This window comes from Schistocerca cancellata, unplaced genomic scaffold, assembly GCF_023864275.1.
Source record: "Schistocerca cancellata isolate TAMUIC-IGC-003103 unplaced genomic scaffold, iqSchCanc2.1 HiC_scaffold_516, whole genome shotgun sequence".
In the NCBI taxonomy this organism is placed as follows: domain Eukaryota; kingdom Metazoa; phylum Arthropoda; class Insecta; order Orthoptera; family Acrididae; genus Schistocerca; species Schistocerca cancellata.
The window spans coordinates 27,176-39,452 of record NW_026046530.1 but is presented as its reverse complement, the minus strand read 5'-3'; the positions used below and the strand labels follow the sequence as shown (position 1 = coordinate 39,452).

The 12,277-nt window shown below is 55.4% G+C and overlaps 28 non-coding genes across 28 annotated transcripts; 23 read left to right on the top strand and 5 right to left on the bottom strand.

Annotated features, from left to right (window-relative positions):
* Positions 1–221: 221 nt before the first annotated feature.
* On the top strand, positions 222–294 carry Trnat-cgu (transfer RNA threonine (anticodon CGU)). Its single transcript has one exon. It is a non-coding gene; the product is annotated as a tRNA-Thr (tRNA).
* A 303-nt stretch (positions 295–597) lies between these two features.
* Trnae-uuc (transfer RNA glutamic acid (anticodon UUC)) lies at positions 598–669 on the top strand. Its single transcript has one exon. It is a non-coding gene; the product is annotated as a tRNA-Glu (tRNA).
* A 198-nt stretch (positions 670–867) lies between these two features.
* Trnai-aau (transfer RNA isoleucine (anticodon AAU)) lies at positions 868–941 on the top strand. The gene has a single exon. It is a non-coding gene; the product is annotated as a tRNA-Ile (tRNA).
* Positions 942–1,553: 612 nt separating this feature from the next.
* Positions 1,554–1,625, bottom strand: Trnag-ucc (transfer RNA glycine (anticodon UCC)). Its single transcript has one exon. It is a non-coding gene; the product is annotated as a tRNA-Gly (tRNA).
* A 323-nt stretch (positions 1,626–1,948) lies between these two features.
* Trnag-gcc (transfer RNA glycine (anticodon GCC)) lies at positions 1,949–2,019 on the top strand. The gene has a single exon. It is a non-coding gene; the product is annotated as a tRNA-Gly (tRNA).
* Positions 2,020–2,401: 382 nt separating this feature from the next.
* Trnat-cgu (transfer RNA threonine (anticodon CGU)) lies at positions 2,402–2,474 on the top strand. Its single transcript has one exon. It is a non-coding gene; the product is annotated as a tRNA-Thr (tRNA).
* A 303-nt stretch (positions 2,475–2,777) lies between these two features.
* Trnae-uuc (transfer RNA glutamic acid (anticodon UUC)) lies at positions 2,778–2,849 on the top strand. Its single transcript has one exon. It is a non-coding gene; the product is annotated as a tRNA-Glu (tRNA).
* A 198-nt stretch (positions 2,850–3,047) lies between these two features.
* Trnai-aau (transfer RNA isoleucine (anticodon AAU)) lies at positions 3,048–3,121 on the top strand. The gene has a single exon. It is a non-coding gene; the product is annotated as a tRNA-Ile (tRNA).
* A 612-nt stretch (positions 3,122–3,733) lies between these two features.
* Positions 3,734–3,805, bottom strand: Trnag-ucc (transfer RNA glycine (anticodon UCC)). Its single transcript has one exon. It is a non-coding gene; the product is annotated as a tRNA-Gly (tRNA).
* A 323-nt stretch (positions 3,806–4,128) lies between these two features.
* Positions 4,129–4,199, top strand: Trnag-gcc (transfer RNA glycine (anticodon GCC)). The gene has a single exon. It is a non-coding gene; the product is annotated as a tRNA-Gly (tRNA).
* Positions 4,200–4,581: 382 nt separating this feature from the next.
* On the top strand, positions 4,582–4,654 carry Trnat-cgu (transfer RNA threonine (anticodon CGU)). The gene has a single exon. It is a non-coding gene; the product is annotated as a tRNA-Thr (tRNA).
* A 303-nt stretch (positions 4,655–4,957) lies between these two features.
* Trnae-uuc (transfer RNA glutamic acid (anticodon UUC)) lies at positions 4,958–5,029 on the top strand. Its single transcript has one exon. It is a non-coding gene; the product is annotated as a tRNA-Glu (tRNA).
* A 198-nt stretch (positions 5,030–5,227) lies between these two features.
* Trnai-aau (transfer RNA isoleucine (anticodon AAU)) lies at positions 5,228–5,301 on the top strand. The gene has a single exon. It is a non-coding gene; the product is annotated as a tRNA-Ile (tRNA).
* Positions 5,302–5,913: 612 nt separating this feature from the next.
* On the bottom strand, positions 5,914–5,985 carry Trnag-ucc (transfer RNA glycine (anticodon UCC)). Its single transcript has one exon. It is a non-coding gene; the product is annotated as a tRNA-Gly (tRNA).
* Positions 5,986–6,308: 323 nt separating this feature from the next.
* Positions 6,309–6,379, top strand: Trnag-gcc (transfer RNA glycine (anticodon GCC)). The gene has a single exon. It is a non-coding gene; the product is annotated as a tRNA-Gly (tRNA).
* A 382-nt stretch (positions 6,380–6,761) lies between these two features.
* Positions 6,762–6,834, top strand: Trnat-cgu (transfer RNA threonine (anticodon CGU)). The gene has a single exon. It is a non-coding gene; the product is annotated as a tRNA-Thr (tRNA).
* Positions 6,835–7,137: 303 nt separating this feature from the next.
* Trnae-uuc (transfer RNA glutamic acid (anticodon UUC)) lies at positions 7,138–7,209 on the top strand. Its single transcript has one exon. It is a non-coding gene; the product is annotated as a tRNA-Glu (tRNA).
* Positions 7,210–7,407: 198 nt separating this feature from the next.
* Trnai-aau (transfer RNA isoleucine (anticodon AAU)) lies at positions 7,408–7,481 on the top strand. The gene has a single exon. It is a non-coding gene; the product is annotated as a tRNA-Ile (tRNA).
* A 612-nt stretch (positions 7,482–8,093) lies between these two features.
* Positions 8,094–8,165, bottom strand: Trnag-ucc (transfer RNA glycine (anticodon UCC)). The gene has a single exon. It is a non-coding gene; the product is annotated as a tRNA-Gly (tRNA).
* Positions 8,166–8,488: 323 nt separating this feature from the next.
* Positions 8,489–8,559, top strand: Trnag-gcc (transfer RNA glycine (anticodon GCC)). The gene has a single exon. It is a non-coding gene; the product is annotated as a tRNA-Gly (tRNA).
* Positions 8,560–8,941: 382 nt separating this feature from the next.
* Positions 8,942–9,014, top strand: Trnat-cgu (transfer RNA threonine (anticodon CGU)). The gene has a single exon. It is a non-coding gene; the product is annotated as a tRNA-Thr (tRNA).
* Positions 9,015–9,317: 303 nt separating this feature from the next.
* On the top strand, positions 9,318–9,389 carry Trnae-uuc (transfer RNA glutamic acid (anticodon UUC)). Its single transcript has one exon. It is a non-coding gene; the product is annotated as a tRNA-Glu (tRNA).
* A 198-nt stretch (positions 9,390–9,587) lies between these two features.
* Positions 9,588–9,661, top strand: Trnai-aau (transfer RNA isoleucine (anticodon AAU)). The gene has a single exon. It is a non-coding gene; the product is annotated as a tRNA-Ile (tRNA).
* A 612-nt stretch (positions 9,662–10,273) lies between these two features.
* Positions 10,274–10,345, bottom strand: Trnag-ucc (transfer RNA glycine (anticodon UCC)). Its single transcript has one exon. It is a non-coding gene; the product is annotated as a tRNA-Gly (tRNA).
* Positions 10,346–10,668: 323 nt separating this feature from the next.
* Trnag-gcc (transfer RNA glycine (anticodon GCC)) lies at positions 10,669–10,739 on the top strand. Its single transcript has one exon. It is a non-coding gene; the product is annotated as a tRNA-Gly (tRNA).
* A 382-nt stretch (positions 10,740–11,121) lies between these two features.
* Trnat-cgu (transfer RNA threonine (anticodon CGU)) lies at positions 11,122–11,194 on the top strand. The gene has a single exon. It is a non-coding gene; the product is annotated as a tRNA-Thr (tRNA).
* Positions 11,195–11,497: 303 nt separating this feature from the next.
* Positions 11,498–11,569, top strand: Trnae-uuc (transfer RNA glutamic acid (anticodon UUC)). Its single transcript has one exon. It is a non-coding gene; the product is annotated as a tRNA-Glu (tRNA).
* Positions 11,570–11,767: 198 nt separating this feature from the next.
* On the top strand, positions 11,768–11,841 carry Trnai-aau (transfer RNA isoleucine (anticodon AAU)). The gene has a single exon. It is a non-coding gene; the product is annotated as a tRNA-Ile (tRNA).
* The last annotated feature ends 436 nt before the right edge of the window (positions 11,842–12,277 follow it).

Genomic DNA, 12,277 nt, shown 5'->3' with positions numbered 1-12,277 from the left:
CTCACAAGTTGCTGTGTCCAGGTGCCTCCGAGGCACTGAACTTGAACGACGGGGAGTGCTGCCTATGGTTGCAAAAGCTGCAGCAACACCGCAATCAACTGGGCCGGCAATGCACGTGTAGCAACAGAACGCGTTAACCACGAAGTAGTGTATCTCTGCGTCTAACATTGGGTACGCTGCTTACCCAGTTTCCAGGACCAGCAGTCTCCCCCCGTCCCCCTGCCTCGGTAGCGCAGTAGGCAGCGCGTAAGTCTCGTAATTTTAAGGTCGTGAGTTCGATTCTCACCCGGGGCATTTAATTTTCTGTGAGTCACGGTGGTGCTGTCGCTAGGGCTCGAACTTATTTCTTGTTTGTTATCCACAACGTTTCAACGCTTCAGCGAGAAAATGTTTACTTCCTGTTATTGATACTTACAGCTTTCCTTTTCCTCTTCTCCCAGTAGAGCAAGAAGCCAAATGCATTGCTCTGAGACTTTTGAGGTGCGCGCCTTGCCAGTCAGTATGCGCAAAGACGCTCGCAAAGAGAGAAGGGTGCCGACGTGGGACTCGGCACGAAATGTGCGAGAGACCATCCGATCCGTCCAACGAACGCCGAACTCCGGTGTGGTCTAGTGGCTAGGATACCTGGCTTTCACCCAGGAGGCCCGGGTTCGATTCCCGGTACCGGAACGGAATTTTTTCCACACGAATCGTCTCAAGTTTCAGCTGTGCGTGCTGCCGTTTCCCGTCCTGCTCGCAATTCAGCTACTGTTTCATGACCGCCAGCAGAACATGGACGAGCGGAGCAGGCACACGGTGACCCTAGAAGTGGCGTGTGGCTTCATGCCACGTGTTTCCAGCGTAGGGCTGAGCAACCGTCCGCGTCGAGGCCCGTTAGCTCAGTTGGTTAGAGCGTCGTGCTAATAACGCGAAGGTCGTGGGTTCGATCCCCCCACGGGCCAGTACGCTTTTACTACTACGAAAAGGCAGCGCCGATTTCAGCTGGCGAGTGTGATGACCAAAAGATCATCGCCCTGCGTGGACGTTGACAGAGGATCCGAACCCGACTTGTCGGCAAGCGCTACAGCATTCGCTCGGCAATGGCCACAATATGTTGAATACGCTGGTTCTGATACGGCAAAGAGAAAACGAAAGAAAATGTCCGATTGCCGACGTGTAACAACTTTGGCCCTTGTCAGTGCTTGGGCGGGTGACCGCATGGGAACACAGGGTACTGTTGGCAATTTTGCTTCCTATTTGTCTTTCTCCTTTCTTTTCGCAGCTGCAGCCCGATTCAGTCAGGGAGACGCCACCGTGTAATGAAGCGGCGTGCTGTGTGTCCACCGCCTCGCCTCTCCTTGCCTCTCTCAGTCGTTTCTCGTGCTTGTCGTGTTGATATAGGCCGACTGGAGAGCGTCAGCTCTCGCGTCAGCTGAGCAAAGTCGAGACAAGTCGAGACTCAAGGGGAATCGACGCACACGCTATAGGGTGGCCTGCAGCGAGTAAGATGGGGAAAGAAACATTAATTTAAGGACGCGTGGCAAAAGTACTTATACGCAAAAGTAAAAGCCTGCTGCGGTGGCCGGGAATCGAACCCGGATCAACTGCTTGGAAGGCAACTATGCTGACCATTACACCACCACCGCACAGTTCCCTTCCGCGCCTCGCGAGCCGCGCTGTGTCTGCTTCCCGCCTGTCAGCGGCGCCTGAAGGTGGTCGTAGCTGTAGGCGCGTTACGGGGTAGGCGAGCTCATCCAGGCAGCGTCTCTACGCACATTTCGCGTCCTTTGGCAAGAGTCGTCGCGTGCGTGCGCCGCAAGAGTACTTAGACGATCATTTTTAAGCAGTGCAGTGCAGGATTCAGCGTCTGTAGCATTCTCTCGAGAGGATGCGACGGCGCTGGACGGCAGTCCCACTTTCCCCTCAGACGTTTGCAGCGGAAAGCAGCAGGAAGCTGTGAACTAGCTGAGCATCGGTGGTTCAGTGGTAGAATGCTCGCCTGCCACGCGGGCGGCCCGGGTTCGATTCCCGGCCGATGCATCATTTTGCTTTTCCCGCGGTGCCGTGTGACTTGCGCGCTTGAGATGCACGATCCACAAGAATGTATAGCGGGATTCCCTTGAGAAGAAACGAGAACGCAGCACGCGCGGTTCCCCACTCGGACGCTCGCGTCATGTTCTACGGACTGGCGTCGGCCTGGCCTCACAAGTTGCTGTGTCCAGGTGCCTCCGAGGCACTGAACTTGAACGACGGGGAGTGCTGCCTATGGTTGCAAAAGCTGCAGCAACACCGCAATCAACTGGGCCGGCAATGCACGTGTAGCAACAGAACGCGTTAACCACGAAGTAGTGTATCTCTGCGTCTAACATTGGGTACGCTGCTTACCCAGTTTCCAGGACCAGCAGTCTCCCCCCGTCCCCCTGCCTCGGTAGCGCAGTAGGCAGCGCGTAAGTCTCGTAATTTTAAGGTCGTGAGTTCGATTCTCACCCGGGGCATTTAATTTTCTGTGAGTCACGGTGGTGCTGTCGCTAGGGCTCGAACTTATTTCTTGTTTGTTATCCACAACGTTTCAACGCTTCAGCGAGAAAATGTTTACTTCCTGTTATTGATACTTACAGCTTTCCTTTTCCTCTTCTCCCAGTAGAGCAAGAAGCCAAATGCATTGCTCTGAGACTTTTGAGGTGCGCGCCTTGCCAGTCAGTATGCGCAAAGACGCTCGCAAAGAGAGAAGGGTGCCGACGTGGGACTCGGCACGAAATGTGCGAGAGACCATCCGATCCGTCCAACGAACGCCGAACTCCGGTGTGGTCTAGTGGCTAGGATACCTGGCTTTCACCCAGGAGGCCCGGGTTCGATTCCCGGTACCGGAACGGAATTTTTTCCACACGAATCGTCTCAAGTTTCAGCTGTGCGTGCTGCCGTTTCCCGTCCTGCTCGCAATTCAGCTACTGTTTCATGACCGCCAGCAGAACATGGACGAGCGGAGCAGGCACACGGTGACCCTAGAAGTGGCGTGTGGCTTCATGCCACGTGTTTCCAGCGTAGGGCTGAGCAACCGTCCGCGTCGAGGCCCGTTAGCTCAGTTGGTTAGAGCGTCGTGCTAATAACGCGAAGGTCGTGGGTTCGATCCCCCCACGGGCCAGTACGCTTTTACTACTACGAAAAGGCAGCGCCGATTTCAGCTGGCGAGTGTGATGACCAAAAGATCATCGCCCTGCGTGGACGTTGACAGAGGATCCGAACCCGACTTGTCGGCAAGCGCTACAGCATTCGCTCGGCAATGGCCACAATATGTTGAATACGCTGGTTCTGATACGGCAAAGAGAAAACGAAAGAAAATGTCCGATTGCCGACGTGTAACAACTTTGGCCCTTGTCAGTGCTTGGGCGGGTGACCGCATGGGAACACAGGGTACTGTTGGCAATTTTGCTTCCTATTTGTCTTTCTCCTTTCTTTTCGCAGCTGCAGCCCGATTCAGTCAGGGAGACGCCACCGTGTAATGAAGCGGCGTGCTGTGTGTCCACCGCCTCGCCTCTCCTTGCCTCTCTCAGTCGTTTCTCGTGCTTGTCGTGTTGATATAGGCCGACTGGAGAGCGTCAGCTCTCGCGTCAGCTGAGCAAAGTCGAGACAAGTCGAGACTCAAGGGGAATCGACGCACACGCTATAGGGTGGCCTGCAGCGAGTAAGATGGGGAAAGAAACATTAATTTAAGGACGCGTGGCAAAAGTACTTATACGCAAAAGTAAAAGCCTGCTGCGGTGGCCGGGAATCGAACCCGGATCAACTGCTTGGAAGGCAACTATGCTGACCATTACACCACCACCGCACAGTTCCCTTCCGCGCCTCGCGAGCCGCGCTGTGTCTGCTTCCCGCCTGTCAGCGGCGCCTGAAGGTGGTCGTAGCTGTAGGCGCGTTACGGGGTAGGCGAGCTCATCCAGGCAGCGTCTCTACGCACATTTCGCGTCCTTTGGCAAGAGTCGTCGCGTGCGTGCGCCGCAAGAGTACTTAGACGATCATTTTTAAGCAGTGCAGTGCAGGATTCAGCGTCTGTAGCATTCTCTCGAGAGGATGCGACGGCGCTGGACGGCAGTCCCACTTTCCCCTCAGACGTTTGCAGCGGAAAGCAGCAGGAAGCTGTGAACTAGCTGAGCATCGGTGGTTCAGTGGTAGAATGCTCGCCTGCCACGCGGGCGGCCCGGGTTCGATTCCCGGCCGATGCATCATTTTGCTTTTCCCGCGGTGCCGTGTGACTTGCGCGCTTGAGATGCACGATCCACAAGAATGTATAGCGGGATTCCCTTGAGAAGAAACGAGAACGCAGCACGCGCGGTTCCCCACTCGGACGCTCGCGTCATGTTCTACGGACTGGCGTCGGCCTGGCCTCACAAGTTGCTGTGTCCAGGTGCCTCCGAGGCACTGAACTTGAACGACGGGGAGTGCTGCCTATGGTTGCAAAAGCTGCAGCAACACCGCAATCAACTGGGCCGGCAATGCACGTGTAGCAACAGAACGCGTTAACCACGAAGTAGTGTATCTCTGCGTCTAACATTGGGTACGCTGCTTACCCAGTTTCCAGGACCAGCAGTCTCCCCCCGTCCCCCTGCCTCGGTAGCGCAGTAGGCAGCGCGTAAGTCTCGTAATTTTAAGGTCGTGAGTTCGATTCTCACCCGGGGCATTTAATTTTCTGTGAGTCACGGTGGTGCTGTCGCTAGGGCTCGAACTTATTTCTTGTTTGTTATCCACAACGTTTCAACGCTTCAGCGAGAAAATGTTTACTTCCTGTTATTGATACTTACAGCTTTCCTTTTCCTCTTCTCCCAGTAGAGCAAGAAGCCAAATGCATTGCTCTGAGACTTTTGAGGTGCGCGCCTTGCCAGTCAGTATGCGCAAAGACGCTCGCAAAGAGAGAAGGGTGCCGACGTGGGACTCGGCACGAAATGTGCGAGAGACCATCCGATCCGTCCAACGAACGCCGAACTCCGGTGTGGTCTAGTGGCTAGGATACCTGGCTTTCACCCAGGAGGCCCGGGTTCGATTCCCGGTACCGGAACGGAATTTTTTCCACACGAATCGTCTCAAGTTTCAGCTGTGCGTGCTGCCGTTTCCCGTCCTGCTCGCAATTCAGCTACTGTTTCATGACCGCCAGCAGAACATGGACGAGCGGAGCAGGCACACGGTGACCCTAGAAGTGGCGTGTGGCTTCATGCCACGTGTTTCCAGCGTAGGGCTGAGCAACCGTCCGCGTCGAGGCCCGTTAGCTCAGTTGGTTAGAGCGTCGTGCTAATAACGCGAAGGTCGTGGGTTCGATCCCCCCACGGGCCAGTACGCTTTTACTACTACGAAAAGGCAGCGCCGATTTCAGCTGGCGAGTGTGATGACCAAAAGATCATCGCCCTGCGTGGACGTTGACAGAGGATCCGAACCCGACTTGTCGGCAAGCGCTACAGCATTCGCTCGGCAATGGCCACAATATGTTGAATACGCTGGTTCTGATACGGCAAAGAGAAAACGAAAGAAAATGTCCGATTGCCGACGTGTAACAACTTTGGCCCTTGTCAGTGCTTGGGCGGGTGACCGCATGGGAACACAGGGTACTGTTGGCAATTTTGCTTCCTATTTGTCTTTCTCCTTTCTTTTCGCAGCTGCAGCCCGATTCAGTCAGGGAGACGCCACCGTGTAATGAAGCGGCGTGCTGTGTGTCCACCGCCTCGCCTCTCCTTGCCTCTCTCAGTCGTTTCTCGTGCTTGTCGTGTTGATATAGGCCGACTGGAGAGCGTCAGCTCTCGCGTCAGCTGAGCAAAGTCGAGACAAGTCGAGACTCAAGGGGAATCGACGCACACGCTATAGGGTGGCCTGCAGCGAGTAAGATGGGGAAAGAAACATTAATTTAAGGACGCGTGGCAAAAGTACTTATACGCAAAAGTAAAAGCCTGCTGCGGTGGCCGGGAATCGAACCCGGATCAACTGCTTGGAAGGCAACTATGCTGACCATTACACCACCACCGCACAGTTCCCTTCCGCGCCTCGCGAGCCGCGCTGTGTCTGCTTCCCGCCTGTCAGCGGCGCCTGAAGGTGGTCGTAGCTGTAGGCGCGTTACGGGGTAGGCGAGCTCATCCAGGCAGCGTCTCTACGCACATTTCGCGTCCTTTGGCAAGAGTCGTCGCGTGCGTGCGCCGCAAGAGTACTTAGACGATCATTTTTAAGCAGTGCAGTGCAGGATTCAGCGTCTGTAGCATTCTCTCGAGAGGATGCGACGGCGCTGGACGGCAGTCCCACTTTCCCCTCAGACGTTTGCAGCGGAAAGCAGCAGGAAGCTGTGAACTAGCTGAGCATCGGTGGTTCAGTGGTAGAATGCTCGCCTGCCACGCGGGCGGCCCGGGTTCGATTCCCGGCCGATGCATCATTTTGCTTTTCCCGCGGTGCCGTGTGACTTGCGCGCTTGAGATGCACGATCCACAAGAATGTATAGCGGGATTCCCTTGAGAAGAAACGAGAACGCAGCACGCGCGGTTCCCCACTCGGACGCTCGCGTCATGTTCTACGGACTGGCGTCGGCCTGGCCTCACAAGTTGCTGTGTCCAGGTGCCTCCGAGGCACTGAACTTGAACGACGGGGAGTGCTGCCTATGGTTGCAAAAGCTGCAGCAACACCGCAATCAACTGGGCCGGCAATGCACGTGTAGCAACAGAACGCGTTAACCACGAAGTAGTGTATCTCTGCGTCTAACATTGGGTACGCTGCTTACCCAGTTTCCAGGACCAGCAGTCTCCCCCCGTCCCCCTGCCTCGGTAGCGCAGTAGGCAGCGCGTAAGTCTCGTAATTTTAAGGTCGTGAGTTCGATTCTCACCCGGGGCATTTAATTTTCTGTGAGTCACGGTGGTGCTGTCGCTAGGGCTCGAACTTATTTCTTGTTTGTTATCCACAACGTTTCAACGCTTCAGCGAGAAAATGTTTACTTCCTGTTATTGATACTTACAGCTTTCCTTTTCCTCTTCTCCCAGTAGAGCAAGAAGCCAAATGCATTGCTCTGAGACTTTTGAGGTGCGCGCCTTGCCAGTCAGTATGCGCAAAGACGCTCGCAAAGAGAGAAGGGTGCCGACGTGGGACTCGGCACGAAATGTGCGAGAGACCATCCGATCCGTCCAACGAACGCCGAACTCCGGTGTGGTCTAGTGGCTAGGATACCTGGCTTTCACCCAGGAGGCCCGGGTTCGATTCCCGGTACCGGAACGGAATTTTTTCCACACGAATCGTCTCAAGTTTCAGCTGTGCGTGCTGCCGTTTCCCGTCCTGCTCGCAATTCAGCTACTGTTTCATGACCGCCAGCAGAACATGGACGAGCGGAGCAGGCACACGGTGACCCTAGAAGTGGCGTGTGGCTTCATGCCACGTGTTTCCAGCGTAGGGCTGAGCAACCGTCCGCGTCGAGGCCCGTTAGCTCAGTTGGTTAGAGCGTCGTGCTAATAACGCGAAGGTCGTGGGTTCGATCCCCCCACGGGCCAGTACGCTTTTACTACTACGAAAAGGCAGCGCCGATTTCAGCTGGCGAGTGTGATGACCAAAAGATCATCGCCCTGCGTGGACGTTGACAGAGGATCCGAACCCGACTTGTCGGCAAGCGCTACAGCATTCGCTCGGCAATGGCCACAATATGTTGAATACGCTGGTTCTGATACGGCAAAGAGAAAACGAAAGAAAATGTCCGATTGCCGACGTGTAACAACTTTGGCCCTTGTCAGTGCTTGGGCGGGTGACCGCATGGGAACACAGGGTACTGTTGGCAATTTTGCTTCCTATTTGTCTTTCTCCTTTCTTTTCGCAGCTGCAGCCCGATTCAGTCAGGGAGACGCCACCGTGTAATGAAGCGGCGTGCTGTGTGTCCACCGCCTCGCCTCTCCTTGCCTCTCTCAGTCGTTTCTCGTGCTTGTCGTGTTGATATAGGCCGACTGGAGAGCGTCAGCTCTCGCGTCAGCTGAGCAAAGTCGAGACAAGTCGAGACTCAAGGGGAATCGACGCACACGCTATAGGGTGGCCTGCAGCGAGTAAGATGGGGAAAGAAACATTAATTTAAGGACGCGTGGCAAAAGTACTTATACGCAAAAGTAAAAGCCTGCTGCGGTGGCCGGGAATCGAACCCGGATCAACTGCTTGGAAGGCAACTATGCTGACCATTACACCACCACCGCACAGTTCCCTTCCGCGCCTCGCGAGCCGCGCTGTGTCTGCTTCCCGCCTGTCAGCGGCGCCTGAAGGTGGTCGTAGCTGTAGGCGCGTTACGGGGTAGGCGAGCTCATCCAGGCAGCGTCTCTACGCACATTTCGCGTCCTTTGGCAAGAGTCGTCGCGTGCGTGCGCCGCAAGAGTACTTAGACGATCATTTTTAAGCAGTGCAGTGCAGGATTCAGCGTCTGTAGCATTCTCTCGAGAGGATGCGACGGCGCTGGACGGCAGTCCCACTTTCCCCTCAGACGTTTGCAGCGGAAAGCAGCAGGAAGCTGTGAACTAGCTGAGCATCGGTGGTTCAGTGGTAGAATGCTCGCCTGCCACGCGGGCGGCCCGGGTTCGATTCCCGGCCGATGCATCATTTTGCTTTTCCCGCGGTGCCGTGTGACTTGCGCGCTTGAGATGCACGATCCACAAGAATGTATAGCGGGATTCCCTTGAGAAGAAACGAGAACGCAGCACGCGCGGTTCCCCACTCGGACGCTCGCGTCATGTTCTACGGACTGGCGTCGGCCTGGCCTCACAAGTTGCTGTGTCCAGGTGCCTCCGAGGCACTGAACTTGAACGACGGGGAGTGCTGCCTATGGTTGCAAAAGCTGCAGCAACACCGCAATCAACTGGGCCGGCAATGCACGTGTAGCAACAGAACGCGTTAACCACGAAGTAGTGTATCTCTGCGTCTAACATTGGGTACGCTGCTTACCCAGTTTCCAGGACCAGCAGTCTCCCCCCGTCCCCCTGCCTCGGTAGCGCAGTAGGCAGCGCGTAAGTCTCGTAATTTTAAGGTCGTGAGTTCGATTCTCACCCGGGGCATTTAATTTTCTGTGAGTCACGGTGGTGCTGTCGCTAGGGCTCGAACTTATTTCTTGTTTGTTATCCACAACGTTTCAACGCTTCAGCGAGAAAATGTTTACTTCCTGTTATTGATACTTACAGCTTTCCTTTTCCTCTTCTCCCAGTAGAGCAAGAAGCCAAATGCATTGCTCTGAGACTTTTGAGGTGCGCGCCTTGCCAGTCAGTATGCGCAAAGACGCTCGCAAAGAGAGAAGGGTGCCGACGTGGGACTCGGCACGAAATGTGCGAGAGACCATCCGATCCGTCCAACGAACGCCGAACTCCGGTGTGGTCTAGTGGCTAGGATACCTGGCTTTCACCCAGGAGGCCCGGGTTCGATTCCCGGTACCGGAACGGAATTTTTTCCACACGAATCGTCTCAAGTTTCAGCTGTGCGTGCTGCCGTTTCCCGTCCTGCTCGCAATTCAGCTACTGTTTCATGACCGCCAGCAGAACATGGACGAGCGGAGCAGGCACACGGTGACCCTAGAAGTGGCGTGTGGCTTCATGCCACGTGTTTCCAGCGTAGGGCTGAGCAACCGTCCGCGTCGAGGCCCGTTAGCTCAGTTGGTTAGAGCGTCGTGCTAATAACGCGAAGGTCGTGGGTTCGATCCCCCCACGGGCCAGTACGCTTTTACTACTACGAAAAGGCAGCGCCGATTTCAGCTGGCGAGTGTGATGACCAAAAGATCATCGCCCTGCGTGGACGTTGACAGAGGATCCGAACCCGACTTGTCGGCAAGCGCTACAGCATTCGCTCGGCAATGGCCACAATATGTTGAATACGCTGGTTCTGATACGGCAAAGAGAAAACGAAAGAAAATGTCCGATTGCCGACGTGTAACAACTTTGGCCCTTGTCAGTGCTTGGGCGGGTGACCGCATGGGAACACAGGGTACTGTTGGCAATTTTGCTTCCTATTTGTCTTTCTCCTTTCTTTTCGCAGCTGCAGCCCGATTCAGTCAGGGAGACGCCACCGTGTAATGAAGCGGCGTGCTGTGTGTCCACCGCCTCGCCTCTCCTTGCCTCTCTCAGTCGTTTCTCGTGCTTGTCGTGTTGATATAGGCCGACTGGAGAGCGTCAGCTCTCGCGTCAGCTGAGCAAAGTCGAGACAAGTCGAGACTCAAGGGGAATCGACGCACACGCTATAGGGTGGCCTGCAGCGAGTAAGATGGGGAAAGAAACATTAATTTAAGGACGCGTGGCAAAAGTACTTATACGCAAAAGTAAAAGCCTGCTGCGGTGGCCGGGAATCGAACCCGGATCAACTGCTTGGAAGGCAACTATGCTGACCATTACACCACCACCGCACAGTTCCCTTCCGCGCCTCGCGAGCCGCGCTGTGTCTGCTTCCCGCCTGTCAGCGGCGCCTGAAGGTGGTCGTAGCTGTAGGCGCGTTACGGGGTAGGCGAGCTCATCCAGGCAGCGTCTCTACGCACATTTCGCGTCCTTTGGCAAGAGTCGTCGCGTGCGTGCGCCGCAAGAGTACTTAGACGATCATTTTTAAGCAGTGCAGTGCAGGATTCAGCGTCTGTAGCATTCTCTCGAGAGGATGCGACGGCGCTGGACGGCAGTCCCACTTTCCCCTCAGACGTTTGCAGCGGAAAGCAGCAGGAAGCTGTGAACTAGCTGAGCATCGGTGGTTCAGTGGTAGAATGCTCGCCTGCCACGCGGGCGGCCCGGGTTCGATTCCCGGCCGATGCATCATTTTGCTTTTCCCGCAGTGCCGTGTGACTTGCGCGCTTGAGATGCACGATCCACAAGAATGTATAGCGGGATTCCCTTGAGAAGAAACGAGAACGCAGCACGCGCGGTTCCCCACTCGGACGCTCGCGTCATGTTCTACGGACTGGCGTCGGCCTGGCCTCACAAGTTGCTGTGTCCAGGTGCCTCCGAGGCACTGAACTTGAACGACGGGGAGTGCTGCCTATGGTTGCAAAAGCTGCAGCAACACCGCAATCAACTGGGCCGGCAATGCACGTGTAGCAACAGAACGCGTTAACCACGAAGTAGTGTATCTCTGCGTCTAACATTGGGTACGCTGCTTACCCAGTTTCCAGGACCAGCAGTCTCCCCCCGTCCCCCTGCCTCGGTAGCGCAGTAGGCAGCGCGTAAGTCTCGTAATTTTAAGGTCGTGAGTTCGATTCTCACCCGGGGCATTTAATTTTCTGTGAGTCACGGTGGTGCTGTCGCTAGGGCTCGAACTTATTTCTTGTTTGTTATCCACAACGTTTCAACGCTTCAGCGAGAAAATGTTTACTTCCTGTTATTGATACTTACAGCTTTCCTTTTCCTCTTCTCCCAGTAGAGCAAGAAGCCAAATGCATTGCTCTGAGACTTTTGAGGTGCGCGCCTTGCCAGTCAGTATGCGCAAAGACGCTCGCAAAGAGAGAAGGGTGCCGACGTGGGACTCGGCACGAAATGTGCGAGAGACCATCCGATCCGTCCAACGAACGCCGAACTCCGGTGTGGTCTAGTGGCTAGGATACCTGGCTTTCACCCAGGAGGCCCGGGTTCGATTCCCGGTACCGGAACGGAATTTTTTCCACACGAATCGTCTCAAGTTTCAGCTGTGCGTGCTGCCGTTTCCCGTCCTGCTCGCAATTCAGCTACTGTTTCATGACCGCCAGCAGAACATGGACGAGCGGAGCAGGCACACGGTGACCCTAGAAGTGGCGTGTGGCTTCATGCCACGTGTTTCCAGCGTAGGGCTGAGCAACCGTCCGCGTCGAGGCCCGTTAGCTCAGTTGGTTAGAGCGTCGTGCTAATAACGCGAAGGTCGTGGGTTCGATCCCCCCACGGGCCAGTACGCTTTTACTACTACGAAAAGGCAGCGCCGATTTCAGCTGGCGAGTGTGATGACCAAAAGATCATCGCCCTGCGTGGACGTTGACAGAGGATCCGAACCCGACTTGTCGGCAAGCGCTACAGCATTCGCTCGGCAATGGCCACAATATGTTGAATACGCTGGTTCTGATACGGCAAAGAGAAAACGAAAGAAAATGTCCGATTGCCGACGTGTAACAACTTTGGCCCTTGTCAGTGCTTGGGCGGGTGACCGCATGGGAACACAGGGTACTGTTGGCAATTTTGCTTCCTATTTGTCTTTCTCCTTTCTTTTCGCAGCTGCAGCCCGATTCAGTCAGGGAGACGCCACCGTGTAATGAAGCGGCGTGCTGTGTGTCCACCGCCTCGCCTCTCCTTGCCTCTCTCAGTCGTTTCTCGTGCTTGTCGTGTTGATA